This window comes from Hakea prostrata, chromosome 3 (genome assembly GCF_041222555.1).
Source record: "Hakea prostrata isolate BN-2017 chromosome 3, UWA_Hpros_2, whole genome shotgun sequence".
NCBI classification, from domain to species: domain Eukaryota; kingdom Viridiplantae; phylum Streptophyta; class Magnoliopsida; order Proteales; family Proteaceae; genus Hakea; species Hakea prostrata.
In genome coordinates, this window is record NC_142602.1 from 23,141,412 (window position 1) to 23,159,470 (window position 18,059).

The 18,059-nt window shown below is 34.5% G+C and overlaps 2 pseudogenes; both read left to right on the forward strand.

Annotated features, from left to right (window-relative positions):
* The first annotated feature begins 372 nt into the window (after nt 1-372).
* On the forward strand, nt 373-5,484 carry LOC149021691 (subtilisin-like protease SBT4.3; annotated as a pseudogene).
* Nucleotides 5,485-12,018: 6,534 nt separating this feature from the next.
* LOC149021692 (cationic peroxidase 1-like) lies at nt 12,019-17,613 on the forward strand (annotated as a pseudogene).
* The last annotated feature ends 446 nt before the right edge of the window (nt 17,614-18,059 follow it).

Consider the following 18,059-nt stretch of genomic DNA (forward strand, 5'->3'; position numbering starts at 1 on the left):
CTTGGGAGTATATACAAAGTAGGCTGATATTTGATTGATAAAAAATATGGCAAGAAAGCAATATACGGGTACGGATGACAAGCTAAAATAGGGAAAACAGAAGAGATTGTAAATGCATCAACTCACCAACCAAACAATATTCTTAAACTAAAATAGGAAATACAGAAGAGATTGTAAATGCATCAACTTACCAACCAAATAATATTCTTAAACTAAAATAGGAAAAACAGAAGAGATTGTAAATGCGCCAACTTACTAACCAAACGATATTCTATCTACTATATATGAGCACCTCGCCCCTTTAAAAAAATGAATCTCCTCATTGAATGCTTTTAAGCTTGTTCTAATTGAGCATTGAGCAGACCTTTATGAATGGCTTACTTCCTTGCACCTTCATTTTCTCATTTTCTTGCGGTTTTCATTTGTGCAATATGCATTTTGTGTGGTGCCATCGGAGAAGATAGAAAGGCAAGTAATATGTGAATCTCTATTATTATCCTTGCACTTTTCTATCCAATGAGCCTATAAGATGTGAAATCTTTATCTATGTTGATGGTTCTTATGCTGATCTTTTATGCTGATCTTGAGGGCAAATTATTTAATCCTTATGATACGGAGAATTACATATAAGTATTGATAGAGACATTATCATTGTAGGATTGTTGATCATGCTGAATTATGTGGCCAATGTCACTAATATTTACTTGATGAGATTAGTGGTATCCTTAAGTACTAGTTGATATAATTCATCCTATCTTAACTAAATTAGCATGGATATTATGCAGTTGATGAATAAAATTGTATTCATGGCTCTATCATGTTGTTGATCAGCATGCATATATTGATAATCTGTGCAGATCTATATTGTGTATATGGGTGCACTTCCTCAAGGAGCATATTCTCCTACATCTAACCACCTAAGCATGCTGGAAGAAGTTCTCGAGGAAAGGTAATACTTTTAAAAATTATCTAAAATGTTTTTCACTATCAATCATGCATGTTCAAGCAATATTAGGTGATATTTGTTCTTCATCTTGAGATGCTAATTATTTAAGAAGTTGATTATTATTCCGTGAAAATTTTTCAATCTCTCCCTTGTACTTGTTCTCTATTTACTCTAATTTCACTCTCAAAAGTTCACTACTACCACCCCCTCCCCTTGGGAAAAATGTATGATACCTCTCTTTTTTCCCTTAATATTTTGGCAAAATTACCTCGTATTTTTACCCTCTTAATTGGTTATTTTGATATAATATTTATTTTCTTTTCTCCCTCCTTTAATAGGAATATTAACGAGGACATAGGTTTTCATTTTTTATATTTTTTTCTTCCTTAGGATTTTTTTTTTTTAAGTTTTCTTGTCTCCTTCTTATTTAACAAGATTCCATCCAATGCGATTAAATGTAATTCTTTTTCTTACTTCCTCTTATCAGAACCCTTTAAGCAACATTAGATGTACTTCCCCCCCCCCCCCCACTTTTATTAGAAGCCATCAAATGGAAATAAAAACATAGCTAGTCATACATAGAAAAAGTGAGGAAGGGAAACACAAAAAATAGAAAGAATTACTTCAATTGACAAAGGGGAAAAAAATTGAGGGTAATTTAGCCATTTTAAAAGATTAGAGGAGAACAATATGCAAGACTTCCTTATTAGAGGGAATAAAGAATAAGCAAAGGTATAGATAAGTTGAATCTATAGTCTTTTTCCTTATTTTCCTTTGGGAAAAATTTAGGATAGATCAATTAAAATCTTAACCATAAGTCTCCTCCCCAAAGCATTTTTTTTCCAATTATATTTCTGTTGATGAACCTAATGCCATTCTCGAATATGCTTTCTTATTTATTTCAGGTTTTGGAATGAAATTTGATCAATTTATTTCTTTTAGAAATTTCATATAGCCACATGAAATCTAGAGCATAAAAGAATATGAGCAAAATGGTTATATGGGAATGTTAACTTAATACAAAATTGTAGCAATGTAATCAACAATCAAATCTTCTTGATAAAGATTTTTCATTTCATATATAATAATTAAGTGGTTCATTTGAGGATACAGCTATGTATTTCCATGGTTTGCTACAATTAAATTAACCTAAAAAAATATTATAAAATTCTTATCAATATATCAACCTTTTTGTGCAGCTCTATAACAAATAGCTTTGTGCGAAGCTATCATAGAAGTTTCAATGGATTTGCAGCAAAGCTCAATGAACAAGAAAGAGAAAAGCTTGCCGGTTATTAACCAAAGAACTTTAATTTATAAATTAGATTTCAGTTTTTGACAATATCATCATAATATCTTTGTTGAAATGCCAGGCAAAGAAGGTGTGGTATCCGTTTTTCCTAGTAGCACTCTCCAATTACAAACAACCAGATCTTGGGACTTCATTGGTTTTTCGAGTGCTGTGATAAGAAAACCTGAAGTTGAGAGTGATCTAATTATTGGCATTCTTGACGCTGGAATATGGCCAGAATCAGAAAGTTTCAGTGATAAAGGATTTAGTGCTCCCCCTAAGAAATGGAAGGGTGCTTGTGAAGGTGGCTTTAATTTTACATGCAACAAGTAAATCTCTTGGTCTAATAGTTCATTAATATTAGTCGATTATAATATGTTATCTCCATTGTAAGAAAGCATATGTATTGTAACAATTTTCGATTAATCTCCTACAGCAAGATTATTGGTGCTCGATTTTATGCCAAGAAAAATAACTCAACAAGGGATTTAGATGGACATGGAACACATACTGCTTCCACAGCTGCTGGTACCTTAGTATATGATGTGGGATTTTATGGATTGGCACAAGGGAATGCAAAGGGTGGTGTACCATCAGCAAGGATTGCAGCTTACAAAGTTTGCACAGCAACTGGTTGCGATACGAGTGATATCCTGGCAGGTTTTGATGATGCCATTGCCGATGGAGTGGATATCATCTCAGTTTCGTTAGGACCGGCTTTATTTAATCCGTTCGACACTGATCCTATTTCAATAGGGGCATTTCATGCGATGCAGAAAGGAATCCTCACATCACAGGCCGGTGGAAATGAGGGTCCGTTCAAGCGAACAGTAGCAAGTGTGGCACCTTGGATACTATCTGTTGCAGCAAGCAATACTGACCGGCGCTTCTTTAATGAGGTTGTTCTTGGGAATGGAAAGGTCATCCAGGTAAGAAGCATTATGCAACTTTGGTAAGCAATTTTTCTATTTCTTTTTATCCTTTAGGTGAGGGTGGGGATGAATGTTATTGCTATACTCAGGTACTAGCACCATCTAAGTGACCATATGTTATTCTTCATTATTAGAGGAAAAATAGAAAAAGATATATAAAAAATAATAATAATCTGGCAAGCTCAATAAAAACACATATAGTGGAATTGCATACCCTCACCCTCTACATGGGCATTAAGGGGAGACACAAAGTGCACTACAAACAGGCAATAATCAAGAAATAATGCCCTACCAAATCTATTTTGGCTTTTATTTTATTTTTAATCTTTTATTGCTCAGTTTAGATATTCATAGAGCAATAGAATGAGTGCTCAATGTGTTAGAGAATTCATCCACATGTAATATTTTAATCCTAGAGTTACGACAAATCTAATAACTACTCTTGGATTAGAATATTATATATGGTTGAATCTATATCTCATTGGGCACTCATTAGGAGGTTTCCTCCTGGGACTGGAGTCAAATACCAAAAGTTGTAGGCTTCGAATTTACAATGGTCACATTCAAGTGTTATCTTTTTTGTTGTCAGGGTATGGCAATTAATTCTTTTACTTCGAATGGAACAAGTCTTCCTTTAGTATATGGAAAAGATGTAATATCACGACCATGTGATGAAGGGGATGCACGGTAATGAATTTACTAACCCTTTGGATTACTCTTTTTTTCGCTCTCCCCCCCCCCCACACACACAAAGAAGAAAAAAAATCTAAACGGATCATTTTTGTTATGAAAGAATCAAAATAAGGAAGCGTAGATTGTGTATGGATCTTACTTGACAATAATATGCAAAGATTATTTTCTTTTGTGTTTCAGACTTTGCAGTGGTAACTGCTTGACGAATGTGACAGGAAAGATTGTGCTGTGTGATGAATTGAGTTTGGGAGAAGAACCATTTCGAGCTGGTGCTTCAGGGACAATAGTACTAGATGATGAATCTTCTGACTTCTCTTCAATATTTCCTATTGCTGCAACACATTTAATCCTCCAAAAGGGTGATCAGGTCAAGGCCTACATTAACTCCACAATGTAAGTTCAAAATTGTTATTTGAGTATGAATTAATGATCAATATTGGTTATTTGGTGATGCTTTGGGAACCCATAAAGCTGGTCAATATGTGGGTTCTAGACTAGTAGATATTTTTAAGATTTTATTAGGATAATTAGTTAAGCACAATTAATTAGCATTTTTATACTTTTTAATCTATAGAAATCCTACTGCAAACATCTTGAAGAGTGAGGCGATACACGACTCATCTGCTCCAGAAGTTGCTTCGTTTTCTTCTCGTGGACCAAATGGCATTACACCATCTATTCTCAAGGTCTCTCTCTTTCTCTGTGTTGCTTCATTGCCTCTCATTCATTTAGTATATCTTTCTGATCACAAGGTCTCCCTCTCTAATCTTACAGCCGAGATATAAGCGCCCCGGTGGGTAGATATCTTGGCTGCATATTCACCTATTGCTTCACCATCAACCGTTGAAGGTGATGAAAGGAGTGTGAAGTACGGTATAATATCTGGAACCTCCATGGCGTGCCCTCATGCTACCGGGGCTGCTTGCTTATGTTAAATCCATTCACCCGGATTGGTCGCCCTCCGCCATCAAATCTGCACTCATGACCACTGGTGATACGCTCGTTCTATCTACATTAATTTGCTTTGCCGTATTTATTAGCTTTAATCCAACTTTTCTTTCTCATAAAATCTCTACAGCTTTGCGGATGAACGCCACCAAGAACCCAGATGCTGAGTTTGCATATGGTCTTGGGAATATTGATCCCGTGAAAGCGATAAATCCGGGTCCGGTATATGAAATTGTAGAAGATGATTATATCAAATTCCTCTGCAATATAGGCTGGGATACCAAGAAGGTAAGACTTTTAGCAGGAGATAACAACACTACTTGTCAAGCAGCAGGAACTAATGGAACGGAGCTGGATCTCAATTATCCAGCAATGACAGCTTTTCTTCAACAAGATGAGCCTTTTGTTCGTAACTTTACAAGGACAGTTAAGAATGTTGGCTCAGCAAACTCCACATACGAGACATCAATCACTTCCCAGTCTGTGTTTAATGTCACGGTTAATCCTACTGTTCTGCATTTCGAGTCATTGAATCAGGTTAAATCATTTATGGTCACCTCGTTTCTGGGACCAAATTTCCAGCATCTTCTGCTGCATTTGGTTCCCTGGAGTGGTCAGATGGCACTCATACTGTCAGAAGTCCGGTTGTTGTTCACTCGATTAACAGCTTCTAACTTCATATTCATGATATAAACAAATATTTTGCTTGTGTTTTTATTATTTTCTGTAATCCATCTCATGGTCTGTGATGGATAGTTGGATTATTATGGGCATTCTGTAATGCAACTGCTTCCTTAGGTTGAATTTGATCCTACAAACAAAAAGATAATGAACTAGCTTGACCAACATAGTTTTGAAGTATCGCTTCACCTTCGCTTCAATACAGCTAGATAAAACTGGAGATCTGGAAGAATGTTGTAGAAAACGATCTGCAGATCCTATATTTATGATGAGATTAGTTAGATATGATTCTACTAAATCACAACACTTCAATAGGGTGAGACAGCAATTAAAATATAGACTCGACTGAGTGAGACTATGGAGTTGGGACTTGGAGTTGAGGGTGTATGTTTATCCATACATAGTTCCAGAAAATTGAAGTTACAAGAAGATTTCCATGGACGCAGATCAAGTGGAAAACCCTGATAAGAATTGCAGCAGTTGAGTTTGAAGATTCCATGGAAACTCAAATAGGTTTGAGCTACAAGTCAAGTCACTCTCAAGATTCTGTCACACCAGTGCAACTATGCTTTAAAGCTCTATAGTCCATATGCTTTTATCCTCTAACCAAAATGAGTCAGGTTGAATTTAATTAACCAGAACATAAACCTTGATATAGCTTTCTAGTTTTTTCAACATTCCTGTTCCAGTTTATTTTAAGTTGGTAATTAATGTGATCCTTGACCACATTAAGGTAACTACGAGAGGAGGATTGAGAGTGGAAAAGGAAAACATTATCAATTCCAGCATGTATTCAGGTGGGTACTATTAAGGATTAGTGCTTGTATTCACACCATAAAAAAGAAGGGTAATTTTCATCTGGACCCCCTGAGGTTTGGTCTATGTCATTTTTAGTCCAAAAAAACTGAAACTTTACATCTACCTCCCCTGTACTATAGAAAAAGTCAATTTAAGGACAAATTATCACTTTCATGACAAATTTACCCTTTTTTTTTTTAATTTAAACAAAAAACATAGGAAATAAAAATGAAAAAAAAGAAGAAGAAGAAGTTAATATTCATTTGTGATTCTCAAAATCCCGTTCTTCAGAACTGTAGCTAAACACCACAACTGCTTTAAGAACATCAAACACTTGAATGTTTCTTCATTCAACTCATTTAAACTTTGAATCCTTAGCTTAAACTCTCTTGCTTCACGGGGCTACTTTGGAAAACTCAGGTAAGTGGAAACAAGATTCAAGAATTTGAAAAAAGTAAATTTTCATTAACTGACGAGAAATCCGAAGAGAAATAAAAAGGGAAAAAAACCCTAGTTTTGAAAAAAAAAATTATCTACGAATTGTAGAAAGGTTGATGGAGCGTCAGATATGAGAAACCATGGCTAAAGTCGAAGATGTAGTGAAGCAATCATTGGGGATTTGGGAGAAGTTGTTGTTGGCATGTGCCATTAACCATCATGGAACCAATAGCTGGGACTCTATGGCTATGGAAATACAGAACCGAAACACTTCTCTTCGTCTTCGAAAGCCACAGAACTATAAACAGAAGTATCATGACCTTAAACACCGGTTCATGACGAAAGACGATAAGAAGACAAATCTGAAACGTCCGACGATAAGAAAGATGTGATTCCATGGCTCGAAGATAAGACTGTGTCGGAGAAGACAAATCTGAAACTTCCGACGATAAGAAAGATGTGATTCCATGGCTCGAAGGGTTAAGAAAACTTCAAGTGGCAGAGCTTCGACGCGAGGTTCAAGGGCATGATGTTTCGATCTTAAACAATTCTTTTGATTTCGAATGGCATGTGTTTCGATCTTAAACAACTCTTTTGATTTTGAATGGCATGATGTTTCGATCTTAAACAACTCTTTTGATTTCGAATGCTAACAATCGCATTTCTCTGGTTCAAAGATTTGAATTTGAATTTTTTTCTTCATGTTTTGTTTAAATTTTTTTTAAAAAAAAAGAAGGGCAAATTTGTCATAAAAGTGATAATTTGTCCTTAAATTGATTTTTTCTATACTACAGGGGAGGCAGATGCAAAGTTTCAATTTTTTTGGACTAAAAATGACATAGACCAAACCTCAGGGGGTCCAGATGAAAATTACCCAAAAAAACAAAAGTGTTTTTTTAGGTAAAGGGGGTTTTGAAGAAACAACTAAATTTTGTTTATAAAAAGAGTTTGGGTTAAGGGGGGTAAGGGGTAAAATAATCCTAATAATTAAATTGGGTTAAGGGGGGGGGGGGTTATGTGGGTTAGTTTTAAATTTGATTAAAAAAAAACATAAAAAAAAAAATAAAAAAAAAAAATTATATAAAATTTTTTAATATATAAATACTAAATACTTTTTGGTTTTTGTTTTTTTATTATAATTAAAATTTTGGGGTAGGGGGGTTGGGGTGGTTTTTGGTGGGGGGTGGTGTGTTTTGTTAAATTGAAATTTTAAATTTTCTTTTTTTTACTTTCGTAAGAAGAAAACAAAACTTTGTCGATGACTCCTGGCTCGGAGGTTTGGATTGTTAGCATGTATGACATTGTGCATAATATATTCCATGGTTATGGGATTTTTTTAGATAATCCTATACCCTTTTTTTATTTTTTTTTAACTGAAGATCACCCGGGTGAGTTTACGCACACCTTGACTACACTCTCAAAGAGGGTAAACCGAGGTACTTCTCGGCCCCATCTTGTGTCTTAAGCACCCTAGAGAACCAACGTCTGAGTTTTGTATGAGTATTGGCATTGAAGCCAAGTGTAAACTTCTTAAGATTCACAACTTAACCACTTGCCTGTAATAAATGTCAATACAACCTTTTAAGTTGCTCACCATAGCTTAAAAGAGGATTGTATCATCCACAAACATGAGATAGGTGATATGCTTGGCCCTCCCATTTCTGATTTTAAGACCTCTTACTGATGCGTTTCAGTTACTATTGTGATGCCGACTAAGCTCCTTTTGGTTCCCAAGACGATGAGTCCCGTAAGAAAGGTTAGATGCGAGTCGGCATGTATGCCGGGCAACCGCCTCCTATGGCTAAGTTAGACAATGAACAGATTAAGATCCCGTGTGAAAATTACACAGGGTTATGTTTAGAATTTATTGGATGCTTACCAGAGGGGTGAGTCTTTGCTTTTATAAAGTATGTACTACCTTTTCTGTGCTGGGCGGGTCTCTCGTCGAGAGTTGCTATCTCTCCCTGGACTACTCTTCCTTGTCATTCGTCTCGCTCAATCATCCTTGTAGTTACCTTCTATCTATAACGTTCTTGCCATGTAGGTCCAACGTAAATGACGCTCTACTTTAGATAGCCGGTAACTGTCCCGACCGAGTGTTTGGTTCAGCCCCCACCCAAGTCTAAAGCTGGTCAGGTAGAAAACCACCTGTATCAGTGATCACTGCTGAAAGTGCTTGAGCGCAAAAAATGAAGATTGATAGAGAGAGTGGGTCCCCTTGACAAATGCCTCTCGTTGGCTGGATATGACCTTCGGCCACTCCATTGATCAAAACTTGGAAGCTTGCTTATGTAATACATGCTACAACTCTTTAGATCCACCAAACACTAAAATCCATTTTCTAAAAAACTCTTTCAATGAAAGCCCATTCCAAGCGGTCGTAGGCTTTTTTTCATGTCTATCTTAAGAGCCAGAAATTTTGATTTACCATTCTTTTTCTTTCTCAAGAAATGGTAGATTTCATGTGCTTATTGCAAATTATCTGAGAATAGTCTCGAGGATATGAAGGCCGATTGGGTCTGTGAGACGATTTGGGTAGTCCACTGCTTTGATGTCTTATTCTAATCAGCAGGCATGTCACTTGTTTTAAAAAATTCTAGCACAAATTAGTTGATTCCTTTTTTACACAAAATTTATGATGCCCTAAAGTTCACCAATCTTACACCGACTCAAATTTGGGAAGTAAAGTATAAGTATTAATAAATTTATAAACCAACTAGAAAATAAATTAAAAATTTTGGAAAAATGTATTTAAAAATTAAAATTGAAAGTATAATTAGCAAAAATCAAAAACAAAAGTGACAATATCAAGAACACCCCGATATATATGGTAATAAGCAAAGACACCCCACAAATATGTAAAATTGGCAAACATCTCCTAAGTCTGGATACTCCACCCTAGGGATGTAAACAGATTGGATTCAGACCAGATAATGATAATAGTATATCCATATCCTCTTATATTCACAAGGATTCCGATAATATCCTATTAGTTTTCGGATGGACTCTATAATATTTGAATAATTATTTTTAAAATAGAATTTTCTAAATAGTTATGAATACAGATTGAATACAAAATTTTGATTACCTGTTGATATCTTTACCATTTTATTTGTGCGGATTAAGTTTGATATTTAAGAATTTAACAAAAAAAAATTGCTCATTTTAGTCTTTTATTTTCTTAAATTTCTTCACCATTATTTATCCTTTGTATTTATTTTACTAGAAACTTTAGAAGATATTCACAAATCTTAAGTACAAATTTTATAAAAGTAGGAAGACGCATCCCATAAAGTAATTTAATTAGGATAATTCTATTAGACGGATAATAATCAGTTGGAAAAGGTATTACTGTATTCGCGTCCTATTAGTAATTGGATGGATTTAGATATCCCTATCGGATATAAATGCAAATTCGGAAGCGGATTTTGATTATCCATTTACACCCCTGCTCTACTCACATGGATTGAAAGAAAAAAAATTCAATCCACACACTGCTTGTGTGACATTTGTCCAATCTAAAACATAGTTCTCATTTTTATTAATAATCATTCTAAGACAAAATTAACCACCTCTAATTACCAAAAAAAAAATAACTAAACTAGAATCCAACACCTTTACCTCAAAATGAATAAATAATAATAATATAAATATAATATTATTTTTCAAAATTTGTAATATTTAAAAAAAATTTTGATTAATCCACCAAAATTGGCCACTATCTCTACTTCAGTTCTCTCCCTCTCCAATTTGCCATAGGCGCACCTTGACTGTATCCTGAAAGGGGGAGATTTTACATATTACTTAAATATAAGGCGAGCTTCACCCCTGGTCCCGAGGAGATTCAAATTCTTGATCTTAAGTTTAAAAATCAAGATAGTCAACTACTAATTATATATTTTTTTAAATTAAAAGAGTTGCTCAAATTTGAATTAGTTGATGACATAATTGTAGGATAAGGTTTAAACCTAATATGGTAATACATTAATATTCCTTTGAAAATAAAACATTGAATAGGCCAAATCATTTCGGTTATTCAATTAGGGTTTAGTTAAAACCAAGGGTTCTAGTCTATAAATCGGATCTGAACTAGATTCTCGATTAAGATTGCAATCAATTGATCCAAATACAATTCAATTTAATTTGGTTAGGTCGAGCCCAGTTAATTTGGTTTGGTTTTGGACTTGGTATTCAGTTTTGGTTACAAATTGATATTGTTATATATCTTAATGATAATACTGCAAATGAATTGAAATGTTTAACTTCTCCTAAAAAAATTACAATTAAAAAACAAAAGAATACTTAACACCTCTATTGCAATCACAAATCAAGTGGTTTGACACTAATCCCACTCGGGGTCCGGTGAATTGTGGAGGATATAGATGTGGTTGTTGAATTCATTAAAAAAAAAATGGATGTGCTTGATAGCAAATTTGAAGATTGTGTGTTTACTTTTACTAAAGGATTGAGTTTTGTAAGTGATTCCTTATTTTCCTAGCTTAGAACTACATTGTAGCCCAACTCCACTCCTTGGTTATGAGATTCACTAAATAATCTTGTACCTTACATCTAGCATGTGTCTTTTTTCTGATAATATATATATTTTTTTATCTGATAACAAAATTTACTTTACTGTTAAAATATTAATAAATGTATGTAATAGTTATTGTTTTGGAAGTATATACAAAGTAGGGTGATATTGATTGGTCAAAAATATGGCAAGAAAACAATAAGTGGGTAGGGATGACAAACTAATAGAGGGAAAACAGAAAAGATTGTAAAACCACCAACTTACCAACCAAACAATATTCTTAAACTAAAATAGGAAAAACAGAAGAAGTTGTAAATACACCAACTTACCAACCAAACAATATTCTTTCTTCCATATATGAGCACCTCAACCTTTAAAAAATGAAACTCCTCATTGCAATGCTTTTGCGCATGTTCTAACTGAGCATTGAGCATGCCTTGAGGAATGGCTTACTTCCTTGCACCTTCATTTTCTCCTTTTCTTGCGGTTTTCATTTGCGCAATATGCATTTTGTGTGGTGCCATCGAAGAAGATAGAAAGGCTAGTAATATCTGAATCTTTATTATTATTCTTGCATTTTTCTATCCAATGAGCCTGTAAGATGTGATATCTTTATCTGTGTTGATGGTTCTCATGTTGATCTTGAGGGTAAGTGTAAGGATAATAATAGAGATTCAGATATTACTTGCCTTTCTATCTTCTCCGATGGCACCACACATAATGCTTATTGCACAAATAAAAACCGCAAGAAAAGGAGAAAATGAAGGTGCAAGGAAGTAAGCCATTCCTCAAGGTATGCTCAATGCTCAGTTAGAACATGCACAAAAGCATTGCAATGAGGAGATTCACTTCTTAAAGGTTGATGTGCTCATATATGGAAGAAATAATATTGTTTGGTTGGTAAGTTGGTGTATTTACAATCTCTTTTGTTTTCCCTATTTTAGTTTAAGAATATTGTTTGGTTGGTCATTGGTCAGTTGGTGCATTTACAATCTCTTCTGTTTTCCCTATTTTAGTTTAAGAGTATTTACAATCTCTTATGTATTCACTAAATACATAATTAAAAAGATTGGAGATTCAATAAAATTACCATTTAAGGAAATATCAAGGGGATAACAACGGGTGCTACTCACGGAAAAAAAAAAATCCTCTGTTGTGTACAGCAGTGCATTTTTATGTCAATACCAAATGATTATTGACTGAGATTAAAAGCTTAATTTTAAACTTTAAAAATCCTCAATAGTCTTGTATTTACTTTGTTTTCTCAGCCAATCATTTGGTATATATGTGCATTGTTGTGCACAACAGATGATGTTTTCCCGCTACTCATGGGATGAAAACTAGTAATTATGGGTCACCTTCATTGCTTTCCAAATAACCCTGCCATGGAAAAATTCAAAGAAAATTTCACATGCTAAATAAATTCTCTTGTTTGAAAGTGAATAAGTTGGATATAACTTAAGTGGTATGTGAGACCTTTTTCTCCCATATATATGTATGGCAAATAAAACCCAAAACAAACCCGAAGTGGAAGCAAAGTAATGCAAGAAACGAAACTAACATCAAAACTAAATTGACCATTCTATATGGGATATCATATGTTGAGTTCTCTCCTTCTCATACTAAAAATTAAATTGAATTGGTCTAGACTAACCCATTGACACCATTACAATCCTTGCAAGAAGCTTCATTTTTTTTTTTTTTTTTTAATAATCTAAAGAACTTCAAAACTACAGTAATTGGGTTAGAAACCAAAATTTTAATCTACCCTAGGAGAGAAATGGACATGCAAACCACAATATTTATAGGTGGAAATTTCTTTTCCTGATTATTTATTTTTATAAAAAGAAAACTTTCTCTTGATTTAGTTATTATTATAGCTTCCTCATTGTGACAGGCTGACTAGCGTAGCTCAATATGCTTTCATGGCCAATTATGGTCCAATTGTGATTGCCTTTTGTCTTCCCTCTCTCTCGATCATTAAGAATTGAGATCTACAAGTAATGGGAGTTTGAGGTAGTGCTCCACAAATTTCAGCTACCTCAGTTATTAATAATATTTGGGTTACATAAAAATATATAGAAAAAACAAAAAAAAAAAAATATATATATATATATATATATTATATATCCTTTCAGTGACAAACTATTATGTTTACACTTAAGAAATTTAACTCCCTACCTATCACACCACCATCACTTTCAAGTAAAATGAATTATTAATCCTTGCATGAGTTCATGTAATGGTCACATTTTCTTTTTAAAACACGTGACATAAAAAGGCTTAACCCAACGCCCCCCCTTCCAAATTATTCCAAATTAGGGGTTGTCAACTAGTTAAGTTAATCAAATTAAGCACTCTAGCTGTAGTAAGGCTGTAAGGGTGAATTTGAAGTCAAACCTAAATGAAAAGTCTTAGTTTTGGTTATTCTAGTTATTCTTTTAACCTAGTATTAAGATGATTCAATTTAGTAATATGAGTCGAGAGGTCTGTCACCCTTGAGGGCATAAAAGGATTAGACTAATATCATACGTATGGTGCTATACATCTTAGTATATATATAAATTTTAAAATTCAAAAGAGAGCCCCACTCTTTCCATGGCCAAGATATAAAAGATAAAAATTTCTTCGATTAATATGAAAGAAAGATATATGCTTTTTCATTAAGAGCTCCAATTATTGAGAGAGATGCTTCTCCATTAAGAGCTCCAATTATTTTCACATGCATTAACTATGATGAGATTTTTACTGATCAACTTGATTGAAAAAATTGGGTAGAACAACTCTAAAAGTAGAATTGGATTGTTTGAATTAACCAAGCAAGTTGATCTCATATCTGATTTTGTAGACTAAATTGAGGCAATGTTCTTTATTGTAAAAGATTCTCCTGTACATTAGGTGAAGGAAAACTGCATTTATTTAAAGTCATTTATTATCTACCAAAGATGATGGAAGTTCACATGCAGTGTAAGATCAAGTACTCCTCAACACCCTTAAAAACCTGAATTTAGATTAACGTAATTAATTTTCTTTGCTTTCATGTATTATATATATATATATATATATATATATATATATATATATATATATATATATATATATATATATATATATATATAAAAAAAAATATATATATATATATATATATATCCATCTAGACTTATTAATCTTTAACATCATTTGCATGTCATTTCATATCAAACTCTTCATCCATTGTACCTTGTCTTATGTGGACAATCACGGACGGGATAGCCTTGTGTGTCCTACACGTTTACTATAAGTAAGGTGAGTAGAAATATCCCCATCAATGCAATGCACAGTACACACTCCTAACTCTAAATTCCTAATTGTCTAAGCACTTTGATTTCTTAAAACCGCAATGCTAATGGTATTGCTTCACAATTTAAGTTTGGCAATAAAGGTGGCTTTGTCGATCAACACGATTGGCTCACTCTGACTTTTTTTGTTTTTGAACACAATCAAGTCCAGTCTGACTCTCGATTAATGGGTGATCCGATCCAACTAGTTGGTCAGAATAATATTCATACATCTTGTAAACATAAGATTTAAAGTTATTTGAAATTTAACAAGATGAATGAACAAATCCATTAAAGTAGGACATTAGCCACATACTACCATTAGTGTACTACTGCTACTACGAAGAGAACTTAAGGCATAATTGCTTTGCATCATCTTTGTGTCCCCACATGCTTTTCTTCACTTCAAAGTTGATTTTTCTTCAAAATCTTCTTTCATAGATAAAACATTTGGTCCATAATTAGAATGCATTGAGAATTCTTGCCTTCCCTGATTGGGTTGGTTCAAAACAACCATTTGAATGAAAATATAGGATAAACTTAATCCTTAAAAAAATTATTAATAGTTTAATGTTGAAGGTGACTTATGTAGTCATCAACCTACATGTAGATATATATATTTACCCCCTCCCCTCCCACCAACAAAAAAAAGAAAAAGAAAAAAAGAGGCCTATGTGTTGGTAGAATGGTAGATGGTTATTGCATGAGAATGACACAAAACAAACTCACTTCCCTTAGTTGGGTTGGACAATAAATAAAAAGGTAGAGAACAATTTTGGAATTAGTTTTAATTTCTGATGTCATATGAATAGCTCTTTTTCAAGTCACCATGCGTTGATGTGGGATGATCCGATAGTAGCTTTAGGGTGACCAATCCTACCTTAATTATCCAATTTCAAAGGTGAGATTTATATTTGATTTTGTGGTAAAGAGTATACATAAAAGGTAGTATACAATAATATCCTTGAAAGAAGGTGATTCACATTGGTGTGATGATCTCTTTTATGCATGCAGAGGCCAATGAAAACATGCATAAAAGCATTATGGAGAGATAATATAGTAATTTTGACTACAATTCAAATAGTTGGTAAAATCATAATATCCTCAATGGTATGGATAACTTATTCTCTCCTATACTTATATGGAAAATCAAACCCACAGTGGAAGCAAAGTGATGCAAGAAACTAAAATAAATTAACACCAATTGTCCGTTATGAGAAATCATCTGACATTGAACTTTCTGCTTTGCATACTCAAATTGAATGGGATTGGTCAGAGTAATAAATTGGCACCATTACACACCCATGTAAGAAACTCAAAAAAATAAATAAAGAAATTAAAACAATTATCAAAACTACCAATGATTCGATCATGGATGTCAAATAAAGCAACATTTTCATCCAGTAGATGATGAGATGATTTTGTAAGTCACGATGTTTGTGAGGGGTAGCTAGTTTCTTTTCCTAACATTTATTTAATAGATATACTTTTGCATGTAGATAGGAAATTATCTCCTCCTGCACTTCCTCAGAACTATTTTTAGCCGATACAGTAGAAGAGATAATGTTGCATTAAGTGACAATGTTTGTGAGGGGTGATTTCTCTTCTTAATTTCCATTTATTTTATCTATTTTTGTAAAAAGGAAATTTCCACTCAACTTCCTCAGTGCTATATCAGTATATCTATCCAACTGAGAGTAGCCCAATAGGCCAACGGTGATCGGTTCTCTCCCTCTCCCTCTCTCTCTCTCTCGCGCAGGGTCTATAAATAATGGGAGTCTGAGGCAGTGCTTTTCATCCACTGTTTTCCTTCTCTTTGAGACTCATAAGTCATGGCTTGTATTTCTTCCTCTTTGGTCGCAATTTTCTCAGTGTTTCTGGTTCTGGGGGTGGCCTCTGCTAAGCTATCCCCCAACTATTATGACTCTTCATGTCCCAATGCTCTGTCAACCATCAAGTCCGCTGTGGAGGACCTGCTTTTCAAAGAAGCTCAGACGGGTGCTGACTTTCTCCGCCTGCATTTTCACGACTGCTTCGTGAATGCAAGTTTTTCTACCCTACCTCCATCGATCGATCTTCGTTCTTTTTTAGCATTTCTTTTCCATTCCTTCTGTTTCACCAGTATATATTTTCATTACAGTGCACTTCAGAGATATTAACAGCAGTGTATGTTGCATGTTTACGTGTATGTGCTACAGGGTTGTGATGCATCTGTCCTTTTGGACGACACCCCAACCTTCACTGGAGAGAAGACTGCTAAGCCAAACAATAATTCACTTGGAGGGTTTGATGAGATAGACATCATAAAATCCAAAGTCGAGAGCATCTGCCCTGGTGTGGTCTCGTGTGCCGATATTGTCGCCGTTGCTGCTCGCGACTCGGTTGTAGCTGTAAGCATCACTCATCACCTCTAGCTAGCTTATAGTGGTTGTTTCGTATGTATATGCTTTCATATTTATCAAGATTTGTGCATGTCTTGCAGTTGGGTGGGCTTCCATGGACGGTTCAGTTGGGAAGAAGAGATTCGACTACAGCAAGCTTTAGCACAGCAAACACTGACCTCCCTTCCCCAGCATCGAATCTGAGTGACCTCATCTTTAGTTTCTCCAACAAAGGCTTCACTATGGAGGAAATGGTGGCTCTTTCAGGAGCTCACACCATAGGACAAGCTAGGTGTTCAAATTTTAGAGCTCGTATCTACGGGGAAAAAAACATTGATAGATGCTTCCGCTTCATCCCTGAAGAGAAGGTGCCCAGTTACCAGGGGTGACGACAATCTGTCTCCTCTTGATGAAATAAGCAAAACTAATTTTGATAATGCTTATTACAAGGACCTACTGAGTTTGAAGGGCTTGCTGCATTCTGATCAGCAGCTCTACAATGGTGGGTCTGCAGACTTTCAGGTCATCACCTACGGTGCCAACTCGTCTGCTTTCTTGTTTGATTTTGCGAATGCAATCCTGAAAATGGGAGATCTGGGTCCACTCACTGGTACTGATGGGGAGATCAGAAACAACTGCAGGAAGACGAATCATTAGTAGTATAAAGTCTTTTTGTCTACTTACAAATAATGCGATTGTAACTGCATGAACTGAAACAATATATATAGTTAATATATTATAAGGGTTTATTAAACTGTGTTTATTGCTCCCAGAATGAGACTTAATTTGCATCTTCTATTCGCGTATAGATCCATAAATAGAAGCTCAACTGCTGAAGGCCTCTGGATCAAATTCCAAATTTAAGTATATATTTAATATTAAGGGATTCATTTTTGTTTTCTTCATGAATAAAGAATTCATAACCAAAGCAAGGAAAGGAGAGGGAGGGAGAATATAAGAGAGAGGAACAGAGACGAGCCTAGCAAAGTCCGCAAGCACTGAGGAACAACACAGCGAATAAGAAATTTTCTCGGTTAATTTTGGCTCATAAAATGAATCCAAATGTTTTTTTTTTCCTCAAACCAAAAGCATGCAATCAGGTT